Source organism: Anneissia japonica, unplaced genomic scaffold, assembly GCF_011630105.1.
Source record: "Anneissia japonica isolate Jap-2015-1 unplaced genomic scaffold, ASM1163010v1 scaffold1467_len401143_cov160, whole genome shotgun sequence".
NCBI classification, from domain to species: Eukaryota; Metazoa; Echinodermata; class Crinoidea; order Comatulida; family Comatulidae; genus Anneissia; species Anneissia japonica.
In genome coordinates, this window is record NW_022758991.1 from 70,944 (window position 1) to 85,337 (window position 14,394).

At 35.8% G+C, this 14,394-nt stretch overlaps 1 pseudogene; it reads right to left on the reverse strand.

The window, feature by feature from the left end:
• LOC117125458 overlaps positions 1–2,536 on the reverse strand; it is a 6,267-nt pseudogene extending 3,731 nt beyond the window's left edge.
• Positions 2,537–14,394: the final 11,858 nt, after the last annotated feature.

A 14,394-nucleotide genomic window follows, 5' to 3' on the forward strand; every position in this document is an offset into this window, starting at 1 on the left:
TATGTCTATTGGCCCAATATGAATGATGAGGTCAAGCAGTGGATAGAAAAGAGTGTCTCCCAAGCACCAATGCCCCTAAAAAGTCATGAGATTCCAAATCGCCCTTGGGAGAAGGTCGGAATTGATTTATTCCATTATAATGGAAAAGAATACCTGATAACAGTATGCTACCATTCAAATTTCTGGGAAGTAGACCATCTCCATTCTACCAATGCAAAATCAGTAATCAACAAGCTGATAAACCATTTTGGTCGATATGGTATACCTGACACACTTATAAGTGACAACGGCCCACCGTTCTCCTCGGCAGAATTTACAGACTTCACTGTAACCTTGGGGATCTGTCACAAAACAACATCACCATATAACAGTAAGTCAAACGGAAAAGCCGAGTCTGCTGTTAAGTCAGCTAAAAGACTATTGAGAAAATGCCTATCCACTGGTGATGACATCAACCTTGCATTACTGAGTGTACGAAATACCCCCACACAAGGGGTAGACACCAGCCCAGCACAGCGTTTCCTGGGACGTAGAACGAAGACAGTCATACCAACTGTACAGCAGCTACTCAAACCATTGAAAACAAATGAGGTGGATATGAGACAGCTACGCCACAACCAAAAAAGACAAGAAAAGTATTACAACCGCACAACTAAAGATCTACCACCACTCAATGAAAGTGACATAGTTAGAATGAAACCGTTTCAACTAGGTGGGAAGAAGTGGAAAAAGGCCAAAGTATGCAAAAGACTAAGTGAAAGGTCTTACAAGGTGGTACAAGGAAATACCATGTACATACGAAACCGTGAACACTTACGGAAAACCAAAGAACAACCAGACTTCTCAGACTATGATATTAGTGACCCACCGACTAACCCACATCAAATTGAAGATGTCACTAACACGCAATTTATGGCACCTACTCCTAACACCAATCCAAAACCAGCGATCCAACCAGACACACCAATAGACCAACAACCACCTCTACGGAGATCCACACGAATCCGCCTTGAGCCAATCAAGTTGAGTGATTATGTTTGTTACTGATCTGCATGAACTCTTCAAACTCTGAAAGTTGTTAAAACTGTTATGAACTGTTTTGCATTTAAAGTTTTGCATTAATGTTAATGTTTAATTGAAGTTCAACTTTCTGTTAACATCGGTTAACCAGCCTCCTTGCTACCGATTCGACTAAGATACTATATCCTTGATTATGAATCATTTCTATATCCTTGATTATGAATCATTTTAGGTAATCTTTTGGATTCAATAGATGCGTACTCCCAAATAGTTCTTCAGAAACATAATTGGGAAGCTTTTATAAAAATGGGAGGATGTAACAACATTCTAAACGCTTTAATAATAAACGCTTTACCGCCACCTATAGGCGATGATTGATGTTGTTGCTATGTGTGAGCATTAAATGGCGCACGCCACGAAGTAAAGCATAGTTTATCGTTCTATACTTATATACTGTAATTATAACTACAAGCATATCATAACACAAATTTCTCTGCCTGATCCAAAATGTGATCGAAGATGCCCTAGAAATTCTTTTAAATCCTTAAAATTGTTAATGCCACATTGGGGCACATGACATGACAGAGTAACTCTTAATTCTTGATATTTTGCAAGATGAAATTGTCTACGAAGAGCTGAATGATCACGGGTAACATGGCTTTTGAATGATTCGTAATTTGTAAATCTACGCAAACACCCCTCGACTCCACAAGGAAACTGGTAATTTGGCAAATTTCGATGAATTTTGAAATGAAAGGCATATGCTTTCAAAGTACATGTCTCATAACCGCAAATTTCACACTTATTCTTAAACATTCCTAAAAGAAATAGAAAAATATTATTGTTTTTGTAGACGAGTTATAAATGCCAAACTTGTTTTGTTAATTAAAAATATGGTCCAGTAAGTAGATTACTACAGGTATGCTATGCCTAATAATTTAAAATTTTACACTAGCCTGGGCTGAGCCTAGTTTAATTAATTAATTAATTAATAATAATAATAATAATAATTTCATTAAGTCGGCACTTGGGAAAATCCTCTGTGTTATTTTCGCCTTAACGTCATTCAATTTTCCCCCTAGCGTCAGTATTTTCTCCTTAACTGTTTTTAACCCTCTCCATTAAGCTTTCCACTTAAAGTAGGAATTCGATACATCATAACAACAACAGCAGCAGCAGCAGCAGCAATTACAACTGCAACAACAACTGCAACTGCAACAGCAACTGCAACAACAACAACTACAACAACAATCACAACAACCAGTGTTGTTGCTGGTGAGAGAGGGAGGGTGGGGAGAGATCCCCGGGGTGCGGCACTCGCGCTCTCTCACCCACACACAACACCCACAAACACTCGCACATACACTTTTAGGCTAGTTCCCCGTATCATTCCATTTATCAACTATCATATTTATAGAGGGCGCTGTTCATATAATTGTGGTGGTTGGTTGGTTTGGTGGTCTCCAAAAAATTTTTACTAGTGCAGTCACGCTTGACTGATTTTATTAGATCTGATACATTGATGACGTTACACAAATTCACTTAAGGTCAAAGGTCAACTTACAAATACGTAATTATATGTAGTCTACCACTAACCAAAATTGTTAAACAAACATCTGTCCTTTATTATTTTTTGTTAAGAGCAATCCTTTTCCTACTCGTCCGCTTCCAGCTGAACTTCCTGTAGCAGTTAAATCTTGAATGTTAAATGTAACCGGAACACCGCCTCTACTGTCTGTAGGATTATCTCTAGTTAGATGAGGTCCTCCAACATCTGTTCCTGAATCATAATCATCTTTTTTTCTTTTGGGATCTCTTAGATCTACTTCTCCATCTGCTTTTCGTTTTATACCACCGCCATCAACTAATTCAGTGTTATCTACTTCATCATCCTCTGATTCCAAAGGTTCATTAGATTCTGGTTCAATATATTTGTCTTCTGAATATTCATCTTCAAATTCTATAATTTCATCTTCATCGTCAAAGAAATCATCTTTGGTGAGTATACTATAGTCAATATCGAATGGTGGTGTGCCTGGATCAACAGCGTCAACATCCTTTATTCCTTCGATTCTCTGTAATTTTGATAACGTATCAAAGTATGTAGGTATTTCGAAATCATCTTTCATAAATTGTTTCAACTGTGATTTTTTATTGCTGATTCTTTTGTCTGTGTATTGAGGATTCAATCTACTGTAATCGTCCAATATAGTATCAATTGCTGAATCACTATATTCATGTAGATATTTCCATACATTTCTACCTTCTTGTGGATAATTTACTGCGTCCACAACTTTGAAAAATGCAACTTCAACTCCTTTTTTAATACTTTCTTTAATGCGGTAGTCAGTTGACTTAGTCCTACGTCTATGAATTTCCTTTTTAATTTTGTTGATGTATCAACTTGTTCTACTTCTTGCCATGCTTTAATAACTTCAGCATATAAATTATCAACGCTTGCTTGTTCGTAATCTTCTGGACCTTTATTCTTATACATTATATCTTCGCTGTCACCAATTGTGTCCAGGATTAATCTGTATATGCGAAAATATTCATTAAATCCATCTTTAGCATCATCATTAAATTCAAGATCTACTAAAGCTAATTTCTTTCTTATTTCCTTTTTAAACTCATCTGTTTTCTTTTTTAATTCATTAGGTGGAAATGCATCATTCTCTTTAAAGTAAGTTTCTAACCTTCCATCGAGAAATGTTATAAATTCTCTATTTAATATTTCATGAGTAATATGCAGTATATTAGAAAATGAAGTACTTTGAAATATATTATATAAATAATTATAAGATGATTCTGAAAATTCGTTAAAAGTAGTATATAATAAACTAAGTTCCTGTTCTTCCCTATCATCTTCTATAGCAGTTTTCATTACTGAGATAGTCATATATGATATCATATATTTAGTAAACCTATTATAAAAATGAGTTATCATTCCACGACATAGTTCTAGTATTTAGAAATTCTACAAATGTCATAGGTTGTAATAAATTATCTGGATCGATATCTCCTAATTCATTATCATCATCATTATCAGGTGAATTATTTCTAAGTGTATCTGGAAGTTCTTCTAGTTTCTCGAAAAAATAATCAAGTCCTTCCTGTATAGCTTTACTTTATGTTTTCCCAGTAATGAATGATACAGGTAAAAAGAAATTACGAGGTTTAGTTATATCATATAACCTCCAGTAGAATGCCCAAAAAATCCCAAAACGAAATTCCACCGCCATCACTATCACTGTCATCATCTGAATCATTATTATCAATATCATCAATATTTGTAGCATGTATAGGTGCAGGTGTATCATCTGTAACAACATCAGATGTTTGTTCTGTCGTAATTTCTTCTGTTGTTTTTTCTTTATTAACATATTCTTTAAATTTCTTTGCGTCATCTATCAACTTATTTATGAAATCTATTTCTTTTTGATCTTTTACTCTTTGATCTTCATTGTCTATAGTTTCATAATCTAACTTATTATCTTTTACTTCATCATCTTTATTATTTACATCTTCAATATCTACAGTATATCACTATCTTCATCATCGGTAACAAAATATTCTTTTATTTGTTCTGTTGTTAGCAGAGGTATACGAATTACACATTGAAATCTAGTATAGTTGAAATACAAACTACCATTTACATTCTCTACATTTTGTAATAGCTGAGATAAGCTAAACGATGGTACAGATAAGTCAGTATCATTTCTATCATTATATACGTATATGCTACCTTGAACTCTACCGTATATGTCACTCATGCTGAAATAGCTGTAACGTCTGCGTTCCAAGATTCTGGCATTTTTTCAAATTTCTTTGAATATCCAATATATTGTGAACCAGTTTCGTCTAAATCTCTATGTACTTCATATAGTTCTGGATTATAATCGTCGAATGAATACACTTCTTCGTAATGCACAGTTATAATCTGTTTTAATGTTTGCTTGTTAGTATACTTCGGTAGAAAGAATCCCCAATATCCACAGAATAGTGCATGCTCAGAAGTTCTTGGTACAGTGACGTTTGTATTTGAATTTAAAACAGACGTTTGCATGGTAGTGTCATTATATCCAAGGAAATCATGCTTGTTTATTTTCTTACCTAATAATTTTCTGGTAGGTTGAATAGCATCATGAGCAACTACATTCAACGAAGCATCTGTATCGTCCTGAGATACAAATATTGGATTAAATATATTTACACCTTCTTCAATAACAGGATTTAATTGAAATTTCATTTCGGGAGCACTCTGAAAAAAGTTTTTATATCTTGTAACTTCTTTATTTCTGTACAATATAGTTTGATGATCAGCCGTAAATTCTGCTGTTTCATGTTTATTCTGATTATTCATGAACTTACGTTTCCTTCTTTCAGGAAACCAAGTAAAAAATTCAGCAGCATCACAGTACATAGCAGTAGTTGGAGTACTTGACATAAATGCAGCACAAGAAAATTCACATGAATATTCTTCTAAAATTATAATTCTAGCACCCATAGATCCATTATTAATTCTTGTATTTCTATATCCATTAGGATAATAATCTGTCACTCCATCAACGTTAACTTGTTTCCATGTAGGAATAGGCCACGAAAATTCAGCTACAGTATAACGCCGCCTCTTGTAATATCAGTAGATTGAACTACATGTTTATAATAAGAATGAATTCTTATTTTTTTACATGTTTCTGGTTCAGCTACATATTGTTCTATAGTTTTACCAGTATAACTTGTACCTTGCGTAGGATTTAAAGTAGCAGTAGTATCAATACGTTTTCTTTTAGATGACAACATATTCCGTTGGAGGAGTTGAGAAACGAGTGATATACGTACTATTCGTAAGTGGCGAAACCTCAATTCACAAAACGCATTGGGTGTACAAAAGCTTCGGGTCAAAGGCTATTTGGAAATGGAGTGGATTACGTAATAGCGAGCATCCTTGGTTTGATGGTTATAGAAGACACGAAGTAGCTTTATTTGATGATTATAGACATACAGTTTATTGTAGTAAAGGTGAAGAGGAAGTGATGAATCCTACATTTATATTGCAATTGTTCGATGTTTGGCCAATGTCTGTACCTGTAAAAGGAGGATCTTCTGTATGGTGCCCTAGGGTGATAATATTTACAAGTAATTTGAACTTTAGAGATAATTTTTTAAGTATTAATTTTCATGGTCATCAAACATGTAACACCTTTGTAAGACGTTTTCATAGTATATTAGAAAATGAAATTCCTAATATATCTATTCAAGAATATATAATGTCAAATGAAGATAATAGAAGCATTATTGACAAATATCTTAAAGCTGATATTAAATCAATGAGCGGTGGTCAAAAGAAAAGAAAATTAAAACAACAAAGTTTAAAATTTAATTATGATGAAAATAAAGAAGAAGGTGAACTATCCAATTAAACAAAATACAATTTTGGTTAGTTGGAGGACCTCATCAACATCAACATCAACAGATGTTGGAGGACCTCATCTAACTAGAGATAATCCTACAGACATTAGAGGTGGTGTTCCGGTTACATTTAACACTCAAGATTTAACTGCTACAGGAAGTTTAGCTGGAAGCAGACGAGTAGGAAAAGGATTGCTCTTAATAAAAAATAATCAAGGACAGATGTTTGTTTAACAATTTTGGTTAGTGGTAGACTACCATATAATTACGTATTCATAAGTTGACCTTTGACCTTAAGTGAATTTGTGTAACGTCATCAATGTATCAGATCTAATAAAACCACTCAAGCGTGACTGCACTAGTAAAAAATTTTTGGAGACCACCATACCAACCAACCACCACAATTATATGAATAGCACCCTCTATAAGTATGATAGTTGATAAATGGAACGATACGGGGCACTAGTTAAAAGTGTATGTGCGAGTGTTTGTGGGTGTTGTGTGTGGGTGAGAGAGCGCGAGTGCCGCACCCCGGGGATCTCTCACCAGCAACAACACTCATACGTGTGAATGTGTGGTGAGGTGTGTTGCGTGAGTGATAGAGTGTGCGCGCCGCTCCCCGGGGATGGCGTGTCCCGTCCCCCCGCATATCATCATCATCCCCGGGGACTCTTGATGACGGCGGCAGCCACACTTAGGCTACGGGGCATGTATCGTTCCATTTATCAACTATCATAAGTGTAGATGGCGCTATTCATGATATTATGGTGGTTGGTTGGTTTGGTGATCGCCAAAAAAACTTTATCATCATCGTCACGCATGAATGAACATAATAAGTCACGTGACTAATTTACATATAACGTGTTATTAATAACACAATGTCACGTGACTAATTTACATATAATGCGTTAATTTGCATATCAGGTGACATTTACTATAAATAGACCTACTGTACCAACTACCACACTGCCACTACCAAATTTATTTTTGAAGTGACAACATATACGTCATCACATTACGTCATAATCGTATGACGTCCTTCATCTTGCATATTAATTAGGTCGAAGGTCAAGTATACCGGTAAGTACCATTGGCTTTCGACGCAATCAATTTGTATATGGAACAATATCATCACCTTTATCATCATCATAACCACCATCATTTTTCTTTATTATGATATATACAACACAATTGTAAAATAAATACAATATTCATTTTTAATGTAATTTTTTTGTTCTTCAACATAATTTATTTTTATTCTTTCTTAATACATTTCTTTTTTTTCCTTCTTTATAAACTTACATACGTTTACTTTTTCATTTTTTACTTTTTTTCTTTTTTATTATTTATTTTTGTTCATTCCAAAAATCTGTTTTTTTGAAATGATGTTGCATAGATTCTTTCTGCCAATTGTATAGGAATTGGTAAGCTATGAACGATTGGAAGTGGTACTTTGCTCCTTGTCGCATACTTTTACGTGATTATTTACTTGTCTGTTCAGAAAACATTTACATTTTCTACATTTGTGATACAGATGAAATGGAGTTGTACAAACTCCATTTGGATTTAATTTGCAATTCGTGCTTAATGCAGTTTGCTGTCTCTGTTGATTATTTTTGTTTAGCAATTTTTCGTGTCTACGAAAGTTCTATCATTATGGTAGATTGTGTCACGCACTGATTGTGATCGTCGCATTACGGCTAACTCTGTTCTGGCTTGAGTTCTAGTTGGTAACGGTGGCAGTGATTGTGAACTAACATTGAGATCTTTGTTACCACCTGAAGTTGATGGTTCGTTTGTAGACGAACCTCCTATCTCATCTATTATTTTCCAAACTAATTCTGAAAACTCTGTATCTAAATAATCTAAATCTATTATTTCTTCTGGAGTTTCGATTATGTGTTCGAGTTTTCATTTTCGGACATTCTGCTGCTGGTTATTATTTGACTTTCTGGTGTTGTTAATGGCCCGTTGATTCTGTTGTTGATAAGTGGCTCGTCATTGTCGAGTAAGTCAGATATGTGGATACTTGACATGGATTGGTCATGTTCTTCTTGGTCTGATGTTTCTGTTTCTTTATCGATTTCATTTTTAGACATAACTTCTTGAGAGTTTTCGTCGGTGACTGCGAGTTCTTCCTCTGTAGGCTGTAAAAAATAATAAATTTTTAATTAATGTTTTTAATTATTATAATTTACATTTTAAATTTGTAATAATTTTTAAATTTATTTACTTTAAACTCAACTGGTATGTTTGATTGTAGTCGTCTGTAATATTCAGTTTTCCATTTATTTTCTTCTTCTTCCTTTTCATATTCAGCTTTGTTTAGTTTTTTGTTTACATATTTCTGGAATGATTTCTTGCAGAATTCTTCTGTTTCCATTTTGTCCACACACTCTTTTAGGTACTTTAATTCGATCAGTGAACATTGGTATGGCCCATTCATTAGTATCATCATTAATTTCTCGAGAAGAAAGTGTCGGTTGTTATTAGTTAGTATTAATGTTTCAGGATCATCTATCACTTCGTTTATTTCGATCCACATGAATCATCTTTCTAGACCTATCAAGTCATTGTTTCTTGAGTTCTTAAGCAATTTAGGGATTTCTTCATTTGATGTCACTATTACCCATTTTGGGTCTAAGTCGGACACTCCACCATGTATTTTTTCCCCCACGCAGTGTGGCCAGATGGTTTGTCTATTACTTTGGGATGATAGTAAGGACATTGAACAGTCATCTAACACAACAGTTGTTTGGATTGGAGACATTAAAACTTCCTACTGCCTTGGCGTCGCTTGCAATGTGATGTATTTTATATCTAGGAATCATTCGTGTGAGTGTCGATTTGCCACAACCTGGGTTTTTTCCGTAAAAACATACCCCTACTAGGCCATCTAATCATTTTCGTGTGCAATACGACATAAAACTTATCATTAACATTGTCTTAATGACTTTGTTATCCGTAAAGTTAGCAACTAGCAAGTTTACGTACTTGTGTACAGATTGGTGAATGACCGATTTGCTAATGTGACTACTTCTGTGCTATTAGATTCAAGATAAGCTTTAATAGCTGGTTTAATTGTCGATAGTGTTTTCATGCTCAAGTCAAATTTCTTTCTTATTAACATCATGAATGAACGTTCTGTCATTGGCATGTTTTTAGTTTTAATTTCATTCTCTATTAGTTTTAAATTTCTAATTGATGTTATCTCATGACTATTCATAAATGGCATTACGTTGTTCACATGTTCTACATTTATGTCTAATTCATCATTATTATTGTTGATGTTTCCATCATTGTTATCATAATTTTCAGGCATGTTATCTCTCATACCAAGGCTAGGTAACCTAGCTCCTGGTGGAAATGGAGCCCCTCCTTGAGGTAGATTAACTACTGGTCTTGCTTCGTTATTATAGTTCTTACTCATGTACTGACGATATGCGCCAAGATCTCTAACTGGTTCCAAATACGGAACAATACAATCTTCACATGTAAAGCCTAGTGCTGTAGTTAATATCCTTATGTTTTCGCGAGCCCTATTTCTTCTCATGAAAATTGTGTTATATGATGAATTTGGGTTGGGTCTACCCTCTTCCTCTATGTATCCGTGAATATGTTCATATTCTGGTATTGGTTCCAGATAATCGGGACCTTCAAGGTATCCGAAGAAGCCTGTAATTCGTCTGGCTTGGACATCTCCGTTTTCGGCTCTATAAGCACGTTGTATTGAGTTGCTTAAGTTTCTAATCTGATCTCTTCCTTCTTGAGTGCAGGCAAGTATGGAGAAGGCCCATCTTGCCGCCCGTTGTTGCATACCTATCCCAGGTGGTATGTTTGCCATTATCTATAAAGAAAATACTAAATAGTAACTTACGTTTTTAATCACTGTCGTCAGAATCGAAATTTAATACTCTCTTTGCTTCTATGTCTTCAGGTGCCAATTCCAGAATATTTCTTAATTCGAAATTATAATGAAACATAGGTTTGCTGATAACTTTATACAATTCCTTTATTGCCCGGTATTGTAGACAATAGTGATGGTCTTAGCAGGAATGTTCTACGTGACATAGCTCCAGATCAGCGTTTAGGGCTATCACTGTTTTTTCTAAATTACTAAATTGTATACACAATGTTAGTAATTTAGAATAGCATCTGATGTGCTGCAGAGCGATTTTTGCTCCGGTATTTTTAGCAATGATCTCGTTGTTCCCTTCATTGATGTTTTTTAGGCAAGCATCTTTTTCACACTCAGTTAGAGACAAAATAAACGAAATTTACCATAAAAATTACAGACAGAACTTAAAACACCAAAACACATGAAATGGAATCACTTGTTAATACTGTTCAGTTCGTTCTTTTAAATAAAAAACCAAAATGATATGCAAATTGATTGCGACGGTGACAATGAGACTTACCGGTATACTTGACCTTTGACCTAATTAATATGCAAGATGAATGACGTCATACGATTATGACGTAATGTGATGACGTATATGTTGTCTCTTCAAAAATTAATTTGGTAGTGGCAGTGAGTGGTAGTTGGTAGGTCTATTTATATTAAATGTCACCTGATATGCAAATTAACACATTATATGTAAATTAATAATATATGTAATTATATTGTGTTATTAATAATACGTTATATGTAAATTAGTCACGTGACTTATTATGTTCAATCATGCGGGACGATGATGATAAAGTTTTTTCGGCGACCACCAAACGAACCAACCACCATAATATCATAAATAGCGCCATCTACATTTATACGATGTGTATGATAGTTGATAAATGGAACGATACGTGCCCCGTAGCCTGAGTGTGGCAGCCGCCGTCATCAAGAGTCCCCGGGGATGATGATGATGTGCGGGGGACGGGACACGCAATTCCCCAGGGTGTGGTGCGCACACTCTCTCACTCACGCAACACACCTCACCACACACGCACACGTACTCTTCTAGGCTAGTGCCCCGTATCAAGAACAGAACGACCAATCCATGTCAAGTATTCATATATTCGATTTACTTGACAACGACGAACCATATATCAACAGGACAATCAACGGGTCAATGAGAACACCTGACAATCAGATAATAACCAGTAGTAGAATGTTCGAAAATGAAACGCCTGAAAACTTAAATAACACTCCCGAAAAAATTGTAGATTTCGAAGAATTAGATACAGAATTCTCAGCAGTAGATAGCACTCCCAAAGAAATTGTAGATTTGGAAGAATTAGATACAGAATTCTCAGCATTAGACTGGAAGATAATCGATGAAATAGGAGGTTGTCTCTTATACACATCTAGATGTGTATAAGAGACAGTCCGTAGGGTTAGGCCTCTGTCGTGTTAATGTAGCAGGTGCATGTGTTCAATAAAAATGAAAAAAAGGGATCTAACCAAACACGGTCTTTACTTAATGGTATTGGATCGAACGTGTTTGATAGTTGATAAATGGAACGATACGTGCTCCCTAGCCTATAACAAATATGAGTGTTGTTGCTGGTGAGAGAGGGAGGGTGGGGAGAGATCCCCGGGGTGCGGCACTCACGCTTTCTCACCCACACACGGCACCCACAAACACTCGCACATACGCTTTTATGCTAGGTGGTTGGTTGGTTTTTTATCAAATTTTTTACCTTTACCTTTACTATAAATAGCCCTACCAACTACCACTCCCTGCCACTACCAAACTTTGTGACCTTAAGGTCAGAAGGAACTTTGCCGACATTTTGTTTTTCATCGTGAGAGGGTAAGCGAGCTCCATAATGCATACCTTGTTCATGTAGTTGATCAATTGTTTACGGGATCGTCCGTAGGGTTAGGCCTCTGTCGTGTTAATGTAGCAGGTGCATGTGTTCAATAAAAATGAAAAAAAGGGATCTAACCAAACACGGTCTTTACTTAATGGTATTGGATCGAACGTGTTTAATATTTTACGGAAATTTTGTTTTCTATCGCGAGAGTATACAGAACGTCTAGGCCCTAGCGTGAACTTAGGTAGTTGTGGTAAGTCGACTACTGCTTGTCGTCTAGTAGGTGTAACGTGTGTTTTAGTAAAAATCTGATCTGAACAACATTTTACATTATAGTATTGAATCGAATGTACTTACCTACCTAAAGTCTTTTACACACGATGAACACGGCAATTGACGCTGCTGTTGGTGTGCAATACACTATAGCAATACGTACAAAACACGACGACGACAGCAGCATTCAGTCAGTTTTGTTAAAATAAATAATATATTGGTCTACCACAAGACTACCATACAGATCAATAAACAATAATCCGCGACAAAATAAAATCAAGAGTATTTGTAACGATTGAATATGTAGCATAAATGCATTCATATAAACACAACTTACTATTCTGACCAGACTGACCTCCATTACTGGAATTAGAACCTAGAGGTCTGTGGCTTGATAAACCACAGAGCAAAAGTTGACAGTTTTGGCGGCATTAGTTTGATAGACTATTTACAATCGTTGAAATGAATTCCTCTAGGCCTAAAAAAACCAAAAGAAAGTGGTGCAGAAAAAAACTAATTGTGCACAGTTACTGTACTTTAAACACAGAAAAACGTACGTGTCGTCAGTATTAAGAAGTTTTTGTTTACGACTGCTGTGTAATTTTACTGGTTTACAACATAGTCATGTCATTATACTTGAATATGTAAAATAAATGAGTATTCTGTATTCTTAACTCTCTGCAAACTCGAAAATAAATCATTGACCGAGGCACGTTTTATTTACCACCATACAGCGCATGCGTGACATGCAGTATGCAGAGCAGTGGTTGTAGTTATTGTGATAACTATTCTACTTATTACGCATGTGTGTCACTAAGCAGATTTTGAACGAAGAACGAAAGAAAATTTGTTGTTGTCAAACCATGTAGGAGGTATGTCAAACAACGAAGACTATTTTAGTAGATGATAAATGGATAAGTTTGACTTCTAAAACCGCCAACTTTGGTTCTGTGGTTTGACCAAATCTGCAAAATTGTGAAAAAATAAAAATTTTTTGGTGTAACCCAACACCACCCCAGCCCTACCATGGTTTTGGTTAAGCTTTTTTGGGAGCTTTTTAGGACATGACAGCTTTGGATACCCGAAAATGTTAATCATACTTCAAAATTTGTTATCTCAAATCGACGTCCCGATTTCGGATGTCAAAAACACCAAAAAATAGGTACGTCCCTATTTTTGGAATTAAAAAAAAAATAATTGCAAGAAGTATCCACTACTTGCCATTGTGATGAAGGGAATATTAGTCCGTGGTTCCCCGGGTATAATTTCATCCCCATGAACGCCAAACTGTCCCGATTGGGGGGGGGGGGGAGAATGGAATTATACCCCGGGATTCCCTTGGCCTAGTGTATGAACAGACGGAAATGACGATCGTTTTGCAAGGTGGTTTTCACCTACGATTCAATAGCCTATCAAAACAATATTCGGGCGAAGAAATCAGTCTTGCATGATGTAACGAGTTATTTTTAGCAGCCAATCTCTGTGGAAACACGCAAGTCTTCACGCTGTGAATCCGATCAGCTAGCCCACTGGGCAGGTCTTTTCAGGGACGGACCGCGTGTTGTCTATCTTTACTTTAGCCGCAGTTAGCGAGCTGCTTATTTTTAGCGACAGTAAACAACAAAGTAATTTACAAGAATGGGCTTTGTGTTTTAATTTATGGCGACCAATATCAGTTTTAAGCAATTTTAAGAATTTCAAGTTGGCAGAATTCGGACAATTCCTTTATTTTTTGAGCATTTGTTAAATTTATCGACCTAGGCAAGGCCTGCTAGGCTGACTTACCCAATCCTCAGACCCTAGGACATCACCCGGGGAAATTCGTGTACGCGAAGTTGGGCGTAAAGTCGGTGTGGGATTCTACCCGGGGAACTATGGTAATATTTTATAGCAGTAGTGACTGAGAAAGTTTTCTCTATTGTTGAAAAAACA